General features: G+C 42.2%; 1 protein-coding gene across 5 annotated transcripts in view; it reads right to left on the bottom strand.

The window, feature by feature from the left end:
* The window catches only part of MPPED2 (metallophosphoesterase domain containing 2), a 113,658-nt gene that overhangs the window by 52,849 nt on the left and 46,912 nt on the right, over positions 1 to 13,897 (bottom strand). The gene's annotated exons all lie outside the window — the stretch shown is intronic.

The raw sequence follows: 13,897 nt of genomic DNA, 5'->3' as shown, positions 1-13,897 counted from the left end.
AAGGCTTCCAAAATGGAATGACAGAACTGGGATTGTGGGTGTGGAGTTTGAATAGAAGTGTGTGATATCACAGGGGGGGAAAAGTCGTAGTTTAAGGTTTTAGAATATGGTAATATATATAAAGCAAGATGGAGGTTTTAGGGTGGAGGCTGCTCCTTCTTCACCTCCTTCTTCATAGATAGTATTGTGTAATTCGATTAAAAAGTCCACCTTGCAGGCACGAGTGGTTGGTTATTGGGTTAAAAGTAAAAATATGTTACATATCATTTCTTAATTTGACAGTTTAGCCTTAAAAGGCCTTGTAGAGAGAGAGATGGAGCTCCATTTTTAGTTTGTTAAAGTGAAGTGCTGCAGAACTCACAGTTTGTGAGACTGGAACAGAGATAAGAACCAATAAACATCTGAGTCTGAACAAAAAATACCATCTCACACATTTAATCCTGACCTTGGCAAAAATGAAGCAAAGAATCCACATTTATTTGACACATAGTCTATTTCCCAAAGCTTCAATTAATTTGTAACATACTTTTATGTTATTATTATTATTTTTGTTATGTTTATGGCAGTATCTCAGTTCTTGTAAAAAGCACACAAGTAGAAACAATCATAAAACTCAGCCACATAAGACAAACTAGGAAAAAGGAAAATCTGATTAATTCATTCACCATCAGAATCAGAAGTAAAGAATCACATGTTTGCTCCCCTCAATTCAGGGGAACTAATACCATTGTTTGGAAGGAGGCATGGATCATACTCACAGAGCCAGATTTTTGGAGCTCAGAACAGATTTTCAAGCACTTGGTACCAGCAATCAGTGCCAGATCTTCCAAATAAACATACTGGGTGCTGAGCTCCCTTAAAAATGCAGTCCCATACTGTGGTGTCTTCACAGAAGTTAGGCTCTCTTACAAAATCTGTCCCACTGAGACTTGCCAAAAATCAACACGTAGGATTGCATCAAAGCTAACTGCTCCTGCCTTCAGCACAAGCCTGATTTCTTAGCCTCATACCTTATCCTTTATTATGGTCTTTATTACTCAGAATCATTTAGAAATGGTTGGGTTTGTTATGGGGATTTCTGTGCAGTTTGTCTTTGTTTGGTTTTTGGGGCTTTTTTCTGGTTTGTTTTTTTTAATTTTCTTTCTTTCCCCCCCTCATAAAGGCAGCAAAATGAAATGGAAATCTGTGGATTTGTCTTCCAGGTCTGAACTCACATCTGTCCCAGGGAAGACAAAATCAGATGCTACACATTTCTTGTGAGTACAGTTCTCCTAAACAGAAGTGGCATTGCTAGTTTAAACTTGTCTTTCAACTTTTGAAACTATTTGGGTTTGGGTTCTTTTTTAAATTGAGCTTCAGAGTAAAGCTCTAAGTATATACAACAAGATTAACTTTTCCCCTAAACAGGACTTACGGGGGAACCAGTCAAACCCCTCTGCTTTTTCAGCATTTACAGCACAGAAACAGGAATTACATGAGGCATGCATGCAAACATCATCTTTGCAAAATTAGTGAATTCTGGATGGAAAACCAAAAAGCTACAAATCCCTTGAAAAAAACCAAGCAGACTATGTTTTTCATAGACACCTCAGGTCTGAACAAAATACATATTCATAACTCTCTGCAGTGCTGCATTAGAATAAGAGCTAGGGAGATGCAATAAATGATCCTCTACAGTTTTTGACTCACTCCTTTCCCACTTTCCTCCCCTTCCCCATCTCTACTACATGCTGCTCTGGAATGCATTTTTATTTAAAAACTCTGTGTGGCATGTACCTACAATTCCTGCTCTCTGTGACTCCCGGGCACAAGATAAAACTGCTATTTTCTCTTCTCCCAGGAAACATAAAAGATACCACCAGCATGAAATTTGATACACTTGTCATAACCATCAATCCCCCAAAACAAGCTAGGTGTGATAATATTCTCAGAGAAGTGGGATGGAGGAGTTAAAATTCAGGTTTCTGCTAAGTTATCAACATTTGCCTGCTTTAACACAGAAAACTCTTCATCTTACTTGATACATGTCCAAGCTTTACACTTGCATTTATTTTGATAGACTTGAAAACCAGCACGTTTTGCTGATATTATGCCAAATTAAGCCTGGAGCATTTTTGCCCAGTATCTTTTTTATCTTGACATTTTAAAAATAAGGGCTTACTTTGAAGGAACACAGGACATGCAAAGGCAAACCAATGGTGACATCAGTAATTATTAAAACACATAAATGGAGCATTATCCATGTTATATAAGCACCTGAAATCTATAGGGGCAACCCAGAGAGTATTTCTTGCAATTGGTGTGAAGACAGCTGTTGGTATTTTCAGGACTAAGACACATCAAAAGCCAGGGCAGCAGCAAGAGAAAGTCTTATTCAATTCTTCTCTCTTCCTTGAGGAAAAGGACTATATAGCACTAATCGCAGTAATAAATTACCTGCAATCAGGTCAGCTATTTATTAATCACATTCTGGTTTTCCCTTCTTGAGGGGCCCCGTGGCATTGCACAACACCCACTCTCTCTGATATCATTTCTGAAATATTTTGTTTTCTTTTGGCAGACCTGCCCTTTGTCTGTAATCTGTTGACCTTGTATTTAATATGGAAACAAAAACAGTCATCTTCAAAAATCTCCTACTCCATGGTAATTTAGTTTTATCTTGACCAGATTAATCTCTCTGTATCTGTATCAGTGCTGCCTGTACAGCACAACACACAGGTTGGAAGGTTTTTCCTCATTTTCCTTCACTAAATCTTTGTTAGCCACATTTGGTCTTTATTAGTCTGATTTCCTAACTATCAAATCTTCCATTATGCATCAGCAACATCATTCGTTCTAAATTTATACTGTGACTCTGGAAAACAATGAGAAGAATCCTTTCCCAAACTAGAAAAAGTGGGATCTGTTTGCTGGGCCAAGCACTTCAGAAACCCCAATTATTAACTCCCAACATAATCACGGAGTTTATTTAAAATACTTAAATGTTTAACAGGTGAGATCAAAAGGCTAAAATTACAGCTACCCAAAACAACCAGGGCACTAAATGTGTGAAGCAGTCATTTACACTAAAGTATTTGAAACCCATATTTATCTGTATGTACACAAAAAAAACACACAGGGTGTGCACATATGTATCTTCAAAATATATCTATTATTTTGGTTCAGATGTTGTTCAACAAATCTCAACAGTACAAGCAAGGGCACAATGTAATCATTGATCAAGAAAATACTGCAATTAAACAAGTTGTTCTCTTCTGGATGCCAAAAGGTCAATACTGCTCTTCTCAAACAAAGACAACAAGGGGTATCTCTGAATGCCTTGTAAAAATTGAATTGTTTATGTAAACAATTATTTAGTACAAAATTATTTAGTAAATGCATTAATCTGGGAGTCTCAGAAACTTCTGTGACTTCTGGTCTAACAAGCCAAACCTCAAGCTCCAGTCCCAGGTACCTTTGTCCCCCACAGGTTCACCTCTACTCCTGTACCATGACACCTTCCTCTCAACACAAGGATTTGGTGGGCACAGAGCAGAGTGGATGAGATGAAAATGAAAAATGACGAAAAGATGAAAAACGATGTGGCAAAAAAGGAGTGGGGGTTTGTGAATGCTGCTAATGCAGAACTTCTATTGCTGGCTGCAGCCACTTACACCACTCCAAGTGTCAGCTGAACAACAGACTGACTTTAAATATATCTATTACATGGGACAAGGGGGCAAGCTTGGGGGCCAGGTGCTGTGGAGTTTTTTTAACCTACCTAAGGAGTTGTTTCAGTGGGTTTCTTTAAATTCACCTTAAGCACTTGGAGCCTAGGAAGCCTTAATCTGTTGAACAGCCATTCCCATTTTAATAGCATGCTTCATATGAGTACAGTTTAGTCACACAACCCAAGTTCTGTAGAGCTGCCAGACATGAAAAGGAGTGTGCCTGGCAGTGAACATTAACTGCTGAGCCCCTATAAAAATAGAAAATCACATTATTTTTCTACTACTGTTACCTGCAAACCACACAGGGAATAAGTAGGGGAATAAGAAATAATGTGATACTAGCTGTCTGTATAGTGGTAGAAACCTGTATTTACACACAAATGATATGCAAGGGGTTTTGATGCGAAGCTCTGAATATGCATACGCATGCATTAACTATTCAAACCACACAACACTCAAATGAAACATGGAGCTTTTTTCATGCCTGTTTCATAGCCTCATAAACCCTTTGGCCATATGCTGAGAAACAGCCTGAGAAGCCTTGAAGTATAAATTTTAAAAAGAGGGAAAACTGCACAAGAGAGAGACGTGCGTGCAAGTGAATCATCTCAAATTTATGGTATTTTGTGTATGCCCCAAAAGTGCAAAACTGGCCTTGGAGCATTCCCCCATAACCAGCCCCACGCATACCCAGGGGTAAACACAGAAGGAGCAGATTTTGTGTTGCTCCTGCAGACCCCAGTCCCCATGGCTGCAGCTGCTGAGGGCAACCAGCAGAGCCCAGCTGTGGTCAGCAGCTCTGCAGCTCTTCCTAAGAGGTTCTCATGGAAAGCCCTTGGCATCACAGGGCCATAGTCACTCTCTCTTCCCAGCATTTACAGCACAGTCCCAACACACAGAGGCTCCTTTCAGCTTTTTAAAAGAAGGACAGAATATCTCAAAAGCTGCTACTTCTCCTTCAGCAGCAGTGAGTTAGACTGCACAAGTAGAGTTATACAGACTCGAGCTTCCACAGGATAAGCTGGACCTATCCCACCAACAACCCACATCAGGTACCAAGATCTAAAACTGGGCAAGAAAAACATCTTGTCTAAGATGAGACTGACCAACTGACTATGAACATATTTTGGCTGTTTAAATCAAGTCAGCTTTCCCAAAAAGTCATCAACACAACAGCTCAAACTGGTATCAACTAACACACTGGCTGAAAACATAGCCCATGAATTTCTATGCAGCTTAGGCTTCCTGTGTCTGTAGAAACCTACACAATGAAACAATTAAAAAAAAAAAACCACACACAAAAAAAAGGAGCAGCAAATAAGAAACAGAACATGCAGAAAACCAGAGCATGCTTCTAAAACAGTACAAAGAACTGAAGCACAAGATCTCTCAAAGTCGTCCCAGTGAAAAGTATTCCACCATCAGTTCTGATGGCTCTGTTTTTTTTTTCCCCCTCCACTTTTGGAGAAGAAAAAATAAAGGCAAAACGCACATGGGCAACACAGCAAGAAGAGAGAGAGGATGAATGAACATGTAACTGTTTTGCCTTTATGCAAAGAAAACATCACATGGCAGCACAGGGAGAAGCAAAGGCTGAGACCCTCGAATTCCTGCGATAAATCCAACGCTTGTACATTAAAGCTCCCCTTTGTTGAGAACACTGTTAGACACAACAAAACAGAAATGTTAGGTGAGTGCAAGCTCTGCCTGTGACCTTTCCCTCTGTAGCCGTCAGGCTTCATTAATTTCCACAGGGCCTGACAGCTCCAGCGTTAATACTCACGCTTGCGGATCGAGCCACACAGCAGGTTCAGAGTCTGCTGCCTTCTCCTCTCAAACTCATGCATTAGGATTTCCTCCATGCTGGCAATGGAAAACCAAGTCTAAGGAACATTAAACACAAAAAACTACGTTACAATAATGCCGGGGTTGAGCCATAAACCCATGAAAGCAAGGAAGCACTGGGTGGGTCTGGATGTTGGCCGAGCGGTGCCGAGGGACGCAGGGAGCACAGGTGCTGCTCCACGCCTGCAGGCCCTGCACACAACTCTGCTGTGCACCATCAGTGGTGCCCAGCACCAAGCTTCCACTCATTCTCTCTCTTCCACAAGAAAACCTAGTGAATTTTGCACGACACTGGGCCAAAACATCCCCACGTGCACTGCAGAACCTGCTCGGCCACAGGTCTGATCTAACCACGCTCGGGCACTTATTCACCATTCCTTGCTTTGATGTTTTTATGTCTCAACCATAACATTATTCTAATGTAACTGTTTGTGATTAATATCTCCCTCCTGTCTGCTGAAATGGAAAATGCAGCACTACATAAAAATGCAGCACTACGTAAGTGACAAGCTTTTGTTTCCCTTCAGCATTCCACGGCTTCCTTTGCATTATTCTGACAAAACTTGTCCTGTTTTTTGATCTCCAGCTTGTTTTGAACTTCACTGGGCTGCTGTTATTGAAACAGGGAAATCTTCAGTAAAGTTTCAACAATTAATATGTGACGTTTCTTTGTTTTGAAACAGAATTTGAAGTTTTTGTTCAGCCTAACCTCAAAAGAAAAAAAAAAAAAGCCTCCAGATTTCGCAGCTCACAGCACTGCCAACTTTAGGTGTAAAAAGTCCTCCCAAATTGACTTTAAAATTATGAAATCTGAAGCGCAAGCAGCACAGATTGCTTGCTAGTCCCTGGAAAGGATCTCTTTTCAGGCTTTTAATTATGCAACCTAAAAGATAGAACTCTCAATGCGGGGGGTGGGGGGGGAATCACGTAACTTAAAATCAAAGGAGCTAGCAGCTATGAAATTTCTCTTTAAATTTAGCAAATTCTGAGACACCACCCTACCAGGAAATCCTACAATAGCCTTGTCCCTGTTCATTTTCACAAGTGCTTCTTGCGTTAATGGGAGTTCCTGCTCCTCTCCTCTTTGCCACAGCAGATTGATTCCTGAAGGACTCCCAGGTCTGTGCTGGTGCTGTGTGCCCCTTCCGAGGGATCCTTCAAGGGAAATGCTGCTCACTTGGAAAATCATCTGAGATTTTCAGTGAGAATACCTTTTGTCTGGCAGAGCTGAAGGGTGCTTCCCTGAACAGAATTACCCTGTATTTACAGTGACAGAGACACCTGCACCAAGCCCCTGCCGTTCAGGGGCTGTGTGTGTACTGTACATACAGAGAAATAAATTCCCTTTTGTCCAACAGAACTTCAGATTTTTCTCCTGCAATCCAGACCTTAATGTAGCAGGGCTGACCAATTTTAGACCAGTTTCAGCACCTCGTGTGGTTTCAAATGGCTGTGACCTTGAACTCCAAATACTAAGGCTGGAACTTAAGCCCTGTCTTCACAGTGAGCTAAGTAGAAATGTCCTTCTTGGACTTAATTTAGACTTAATTGGAAAGAAACATTTTTGGTTACTATTGCATTAGGATAAAACGTAAAAATGAACCCTAATACTATCTAAACCTAATAAGAGAAAGGCATCTCTCTTTCAAAACTTTCCAAGCATTCTCTATAAATGCATCACGGATCAATTTACATGGCACTTTTGCCAATAAGCAAAACAAAATCCCAGGTTCCAATTGGCTTAACTCATATTGGAAAGCGCGAAAGCAAATGCCAGAAAATGCAATTACTGCAAACAAACTCCATTTTCTCCATTCAGGAGGGAATTCCAGAGAACATTTTATTGCCCTCAAATAGTATTTCTAAAGGCATCAATACACAATTCTATTTTCTTTTCAGAGCCCACCACACTATATAACCTAATCCTCCATGAAGAAATTCACCAGATTTTGAAATAATATATTGGTTGTTGATATTACCTTGTGCACACACATACTGTATCAATTTAAATTATTTTTCTCCAAGAATCTCAAGAATATAAACACCAACTTCCACTGCCTGACACAAACAGATCTGGACCTATTTCCCAGAACATACCCTTTATCTCTGTCATCTACAATTCCAATTAAGTCTTCCCCCCCAAAATAAATTAATAAAGCCACCAAAAAGGAGGTCATCTTGAGAAATAATTATACAGAAAGTAATTAAGCTAATCATAATTATCACAGACAATGTCTTGGTATTTTAATGTACATGGATTTTCACACTGCAAAATGCCAGGGAAAGCTAAAGGATGAGATTTTCCAGAAAAAGTGAAATCTTTATTTAAAAGAGAAACACTGTTTGATATAATTCCTTCACTACTTAGTGAAGGAAATGAGAATTACGAGTGCAGGACCCAGATCTAGATTCTGCCCCAAATTCTTCTACCTTACTGACAGAGACCTTTAGACAAGCAGCAGAACTTCCCTTTGTGCCCACAGGACTGACCAACACACACTCCCCTATCAGGATCCTCCCAGTACCTGCCCTCCTATCTAAATATGAACAAATAAATGCACCAGCCAGGGAAACAGATGATCTCCAAAACATCTTCCTGTTTCCCAAGTCTTTGAGCTAGTTCCCAGTATTTGTTTTCTCGTTTTTAGAAGAAAGTCTCTGAGACTTACAAATGCACAAAGCAGTAGGAAATCACCTTCCTCTGTCTTCTGGCCTGGCAGAGCCCAGTCAGTATTTCTGAAAAAAAATCCCTTCAAATATCTCCTTTTTCCTGTATCCCAGGAAGGCATTCAGAGCATTTCTTACAAAGAGAAAAAGCTCAAAATACACAAACAAGAAGTTCCTAAAAACTATTTTCTTTATATGATACATTATATCCTAGATAACTTCTTGATTTTATACCTGGAACTGAAATCCTTCCTTTAAAATTATTATTTTTGAGCATATTGTTGGGAGACTATAAAACATGATGGGGGTCATAATTAACCAACTATCAGCACCAGTGTTATGTGGCTAAATATCCATAATGATAAGAGGAAAGATAAAAGCAGGGAGAGCAAAAATAATCACAAGGATTATAAAGAGAAGAAATAAGATAAAATGTTTTTTTTTTTAAATATCCCAGAGGCTTTAAAAGCATGAACTACTGCCTAAAAGCAGGAGGACAGTGTTTTAATAACTCCGAGAATGTAACATTCTCCAGTGTGCTAAAGCAATTAGCTGCTCCTGAGATTTTACCCTGTAATCAAGGCTTGTGCTTTTATTTGTCAACACTGAAGTATAAGAAGCAAGTTTGATATTCCAAGGTAGTTTTAAACATATTTTCACGTGGCAATGCTGATGCTTGTTGGGAATTAATCCTTCCTTTTCTAACTTGGAAGGGCAGAAATCAAAAGCTTGAGACTCAGCTCTGCTTCTAGAGTGCGATATCCAGCAGGGATATGTGTGCTCCAGAAGCACCTCCAGGGGCCTTTTCTGAGCTGTTTGTGGAGCATAGAACACAGAGAGAAGGTGCACAGAGAATGCAAACAGAAATTACAGTCGGCTCAAGACATTCAGGCAGGTCTTCAGGAACCTCCAGCACTATCTTCTGAACCCCGTGTTTAAATTTACTGTTCCAAATAAAGCTAAACATTCCACTACAGTCTTCCAAGATGAACTTGGACACCAGGAGTTTCCTGAGCCCCCTAAGGAAATTCCTTTTGAGGAATCCAGCTCACAGAGAGGTTTCTTAGCTACTGAGAGAGGCAACCAAATCACTCCAGCTATATCATTCAGCAAGGAGCTGAATTCCTCTGGTGCAGGTTCTCTTCCTGGCCATCCAGAATTCCCCGAGCAGGAGGAGGGCACAGATCCCTTGCTTGTGAGTTTAAGCACAAACACTAAACACTAAAAGGAGAGTGAGAAGGAAGCTTGAAGCCTGACAAAGGTTTGGAGTGGTAACTATGGACATTGGCACCAGTGATTTCTCAGTTCTCTGGCTCACCCCTGCTACTGTTTCTTGCCCCCTCCTCTTTTCTACTGGTTTTGCAGAACTTCAATTTCCAGTTTATGGGCTGTAATTTGTGCTGCAGCATCCCAGGAACTCACAGCAGACTGGTCAAATTCACACTGAAGTTCTTTTTAAGAATCCAAATCTGAATTTCATTGCAGAAAACTGAAATACATCCTAATTGTCCTTCCAAAGGCAGGACAACACAGAAAAAATAAAACAGTTGTATGCAATGTAAACCCCATTCTGCAACAGACAGTTTGCTTGCTTTTATTTGTGACAGAATTCAGGTGAAACTCTTGATCTTTCCTGCCCTTGTTACAAGGAGTTAGGCCCTCTGCTACTGCCACCTCTGCTCCTAGATAAAGATAATTGTAAGCCACTAATCTAGGAGTGAAATGTTTGTAAAATGCACCATCTGTACCATAGTGCAGAGAAAGACACTGAGAATTCTGGTCCACCAATAAATATTTCTCTGTAATTAAATGCTATGGTTAATTGTTGGGAGTATGCAATTTTTCACCTAGTGTGCTTCCTGCAGAGTAGGGTCTCTCTTGACTCACCCATTTTAGCCACCTTTTCTAGCCTTCAAAACAAAAAAATGGGATGAGAAAGCTGCTGTAAAAAGCCATGATGTGCAGGCAAAGTTCTGCTGAATAACACAACAACTACGGTTACTCAGAGCAGGTCATTAGCACAAAGCATTCCGAGAGCAGCTATTTCAGTCACTTGAGGCAAAGGTAACAATTTATCCCTTATTTACTCTCCTTTCTGTACAGGTTTTGCCCTCTCACCTCACAGGCAAGCATTATTTTCACAGCTGGTCTCAGGGAAGCAGTAGTTTATGAATAGCTGTATTGCTCCCCCTCTAGCTGGACACACTCTGGTACCTGACTGCAATGCCAGACTCCCTCCACCACCAGAGCAGAGGTGTGTGCTGCCTTCCCCTCCTTCCCCTGTCCCAGTGCAGCCTGGGTGCCCTCCACAGCAGGACATCCCCTCCTGCCCTTCCCACTCCAGCTATTGGCACAGGATTGCCATTTACAGCAAATGGGGATTGGCTTTCTGTACAGAGAGAATTGACAGAATTTCTGGGTTGGAAGAGACCTTCAAGGCCATCGAGTCCAACCCAGCCCCAACAGCTCAGCTGAACCCTGGCACCCAGTGCCACATCCAGGCTTTGTTAAACACCCCCAGGGATGGTGACTGCACCACCTCCCCGGGCAGAACATTCCAGAACTTCATCACCCTTTCTGGAAAAAACTTCTTCCTAATATCCAACCTAAATTTCCCTTGGTGCAGCTCCTGGTGTCCTCTGGTTCTGTCAGTTCCTGGAGAAAGAGCCCAGCCCCAGCTGAACACAGCCACCTTTCAGGGAGTTGCAGAGTGATGAGGTCACCCCTGAGTCTCTTTTTCTCCAGGCTGAGCACCCCCAGCTCCCTCACAGGGCTTGTGCTCCAAGCCCCCCACCAGCCTTGTTGCCCTCATGGGGTTTTGGAGGGGACAGCAGTCCAGGACCTTCACTCTCAGCACCGCAAGTCTGGCTACAGCTGTGTCATTTTATTCCCAGTGACCACTGAAACTTGGGTCAGAGGAGAGGAGAAGGAGCAAATTCCTTCCCTGCCATGCTCAGAAGCCATCTCCTGCACAAAGCTGCAGCAAATTCCTGTCTGCCTTGTAGCTTCTGTGCTCATCTCTAAGTGGTGAAGGCAAATGCCAAGTGCTGCTGAGGGAGCAGGGAGCCTTCAGAGTAACATATGGGGGAGAGCAGCTCAGGGAAAAGTAAGGACATGTGGGTAATTTTTTATCATTTGCAGCTCTGTTTTAAAATTAGAACCCTTTGTGTCGGATAGTTATGCAAAAAAAATGTAATGGCAACATTCAAGAGAGAAGGAGCTACTGCACTCTGGTACCCAGCCTGCCCTGTAACGTGAAAGCTTCTGGTTCATCAGAAAAGATGCACATAATTCTGAGGTCTTTATGGTTCACTTACCAAAAATTACAGGAAATTCTAAGTACAGAGTGTTCCTGAGCTCTCATTTCCTAATTTTATTAACTTGAGAAGAGATGAAGCTCTGGAAAAAGCAAGTGAAAAAGAGCAGGTCCAGTACTTTATGTTCCTGTGCTCTCACTTGTCTCACTCTTCATTGTAGTTTCCACCCCACCCCCAGTTTGATGTTATTTTGTTCTCCCCTGTGTTGGCTTTCCACGGCCTCTCTCCTTACACTGCTGTCCCCTGGTGTGCTCCTCTGTTCCTTCTCCACCAAAGGCACTGGCCAGAGAGGGTTTGGTGGCTGTCACCTCTCAGCTGGGGTGCAGGATGAGCAAAGAGACCAGAACAGCTCAGTGAAGTGAGGCACTGACGTGACCTGAGCCTCAGAGCCACCACAAGTCCTGAGAAACATCCCAAACATTCCCAAAGCTGTGACAGGGCCACCACAATCCAGCCCTCAGCCCAGTCTGGTGTCACAGGCTGAGGAGCACAGAGGGTCCTCCTGATGCCTCAGGTTTGGCTTTTCTATTTCTCACATTCTGTGCTGCTTTAGTGTGTGGGTCTGGGCTTCACATGAGGGCATGGTGAGCTCTGTGCACAGAGCAGAGAGACAAAACAATTCCTGCTCCAGCTGGGCACCAAGGACAAATGATCCCAATCTCAGCCCAGGAGCACAAACCCCGTGGGCTGCAGAGAGAAAAACAAGCAGGATGGGACTGCAGGGGCTGCAGCTGGAACTGGACACTGAACTGCAATGTGCACATGGAGCAGAGCTGAGCCCAGGGAGAGACCCCGGCAGCGCTTGTGCATTTTGGGGCCATTTGGGTTCATCTTGGGTGCAGCCCTGGCTGGGCTCTGGTGCTGCCCAAGGTGCATCCATGGAGGAGATCCTTGGAATGAATCCCTGCTTTATTCTGTAGCTCTGCCCAGCCTCTGCTCTGGGGCAGCCTGTACAAGGTGTCACTCCCAGGGCTGAGGGTGCTGCCTGGGGGTTTTAGAGCCACCCTGCAGTGCAGGTGCCATCATTCACTGCCATGCCCAGGACAGCGCAGGACAGAGAAAACAAAAGTTCCTTTAGCTCTGGGAAAAGGGGTTCTTCTCTTCTTCTTCTCCTTACCAGTGACAAACATAACACCCACCCTCCAAAACCAATCTACTCCCTAAATAAAGGCAATTAAGGTTTGAAGGGAGTTGTGGAGTTGCACAGGACTTTCTTTCACACCCCTGTGTGCCAGGACACATCCTTCCCATGCAGGAATTGCCCAAGCTCAAACACCCAACCCTGCAACAAGAGGGTTAATGAACAAGCTACGCAGGCTGGTTATAGCCAGCAATAAGCAGCTTGCTGTTTTTCTTCAAGAAAAAAAGAAGTCAGTAATTCTTGGAACATTTATTAACCCCCTAGTATAGGCAATTACTGTAAGATAAAGGTCTGCCAGTCTTGCATTACCATAAATTGCTGCATGTTGCTTTTCTACAGCACAGTAATGTCCACAACCAGTGTGAATAAATGCTAACATTTGAGTTTTAAGCTCAAATCAATCCTCTCGACTGAACACTTTAAACAGGTCTTCACTTTTGGTGGCTGTTGAGCCACAAAAGAAAAAATTATGTTATACAAGCCAAAAAAATCCAGGATGGCGTTTCACTGATAGACTGTTTGTAGCTCAGTTTAAGGTAACCTCACATATTTCCTAACATGCAGAACTGAACAGAGGAAGGCAGGTGGGAAGTACAAAACCCCTAAGATTGTTCCTGCTGTCTATGAGGTTTTGTAGTCACATACAACATAAAAAAAATAGTGGCAATAAAAAAAAAATAAAAAGAAAAAGGCTTTGTAATAGACAGAAAACCACCAACCAGCTTTAAATTGAATTACACAGCCTGCTAATCTTTATGATGAAATAAAATTTCTTTGAACACTTCACATTATACTAAAATCCGCAGTGCTTTCTCCCCAGCCCCAACCCCTCTCTGCTCAAAGCAACTCCTCCACCCCTAAACCATTGTTCTTCCCAGCCTGCAACGTGATGCTCTGCTAACAGGAGGACTCATTTTAATTAGCTATTGTTAATATGGCGTGCACGGTGTGAAAACGTAGGGGAGAAGTACTTTTGCACTTTGTATTTTCAATGCAACATTAAATTTGCAAGTGAAGGAATTAACTGGTGGTGTACAAAGAATCCATCCCTCGACTGCTCTCCACTGAAATCATTCTCGTTACAATATGAGGCTGTGGCAGCAGCACTGGAGGAAGAATCTGGTGAAAATGTCTAAAAGTTTCTGTTTGAGGGGCATTAGTTGTCCCACACCTGTTCAATACAACAACCATAAATCTCTTTTCTGTTTCAAAGTGGA

This window comes from Passer domesticus, chromosome 6, assembly GCF_036417665.1.
Source record: "Passer domesticus isolate bPasDom1 chromosome 6, bPasDom1.hap1, whole genome shotgun sequence".
Classification (NCBI taxonomy): Eukaryota; Metazoa; Chordata; class Aves; order Passeriformes; family Passeridae; genus Passer; species Passer domesticus.
Note: the sequence above shows the minus strand (reverse complement) of the source record. Positions and strands in the feature narration are given on the sequence as shown.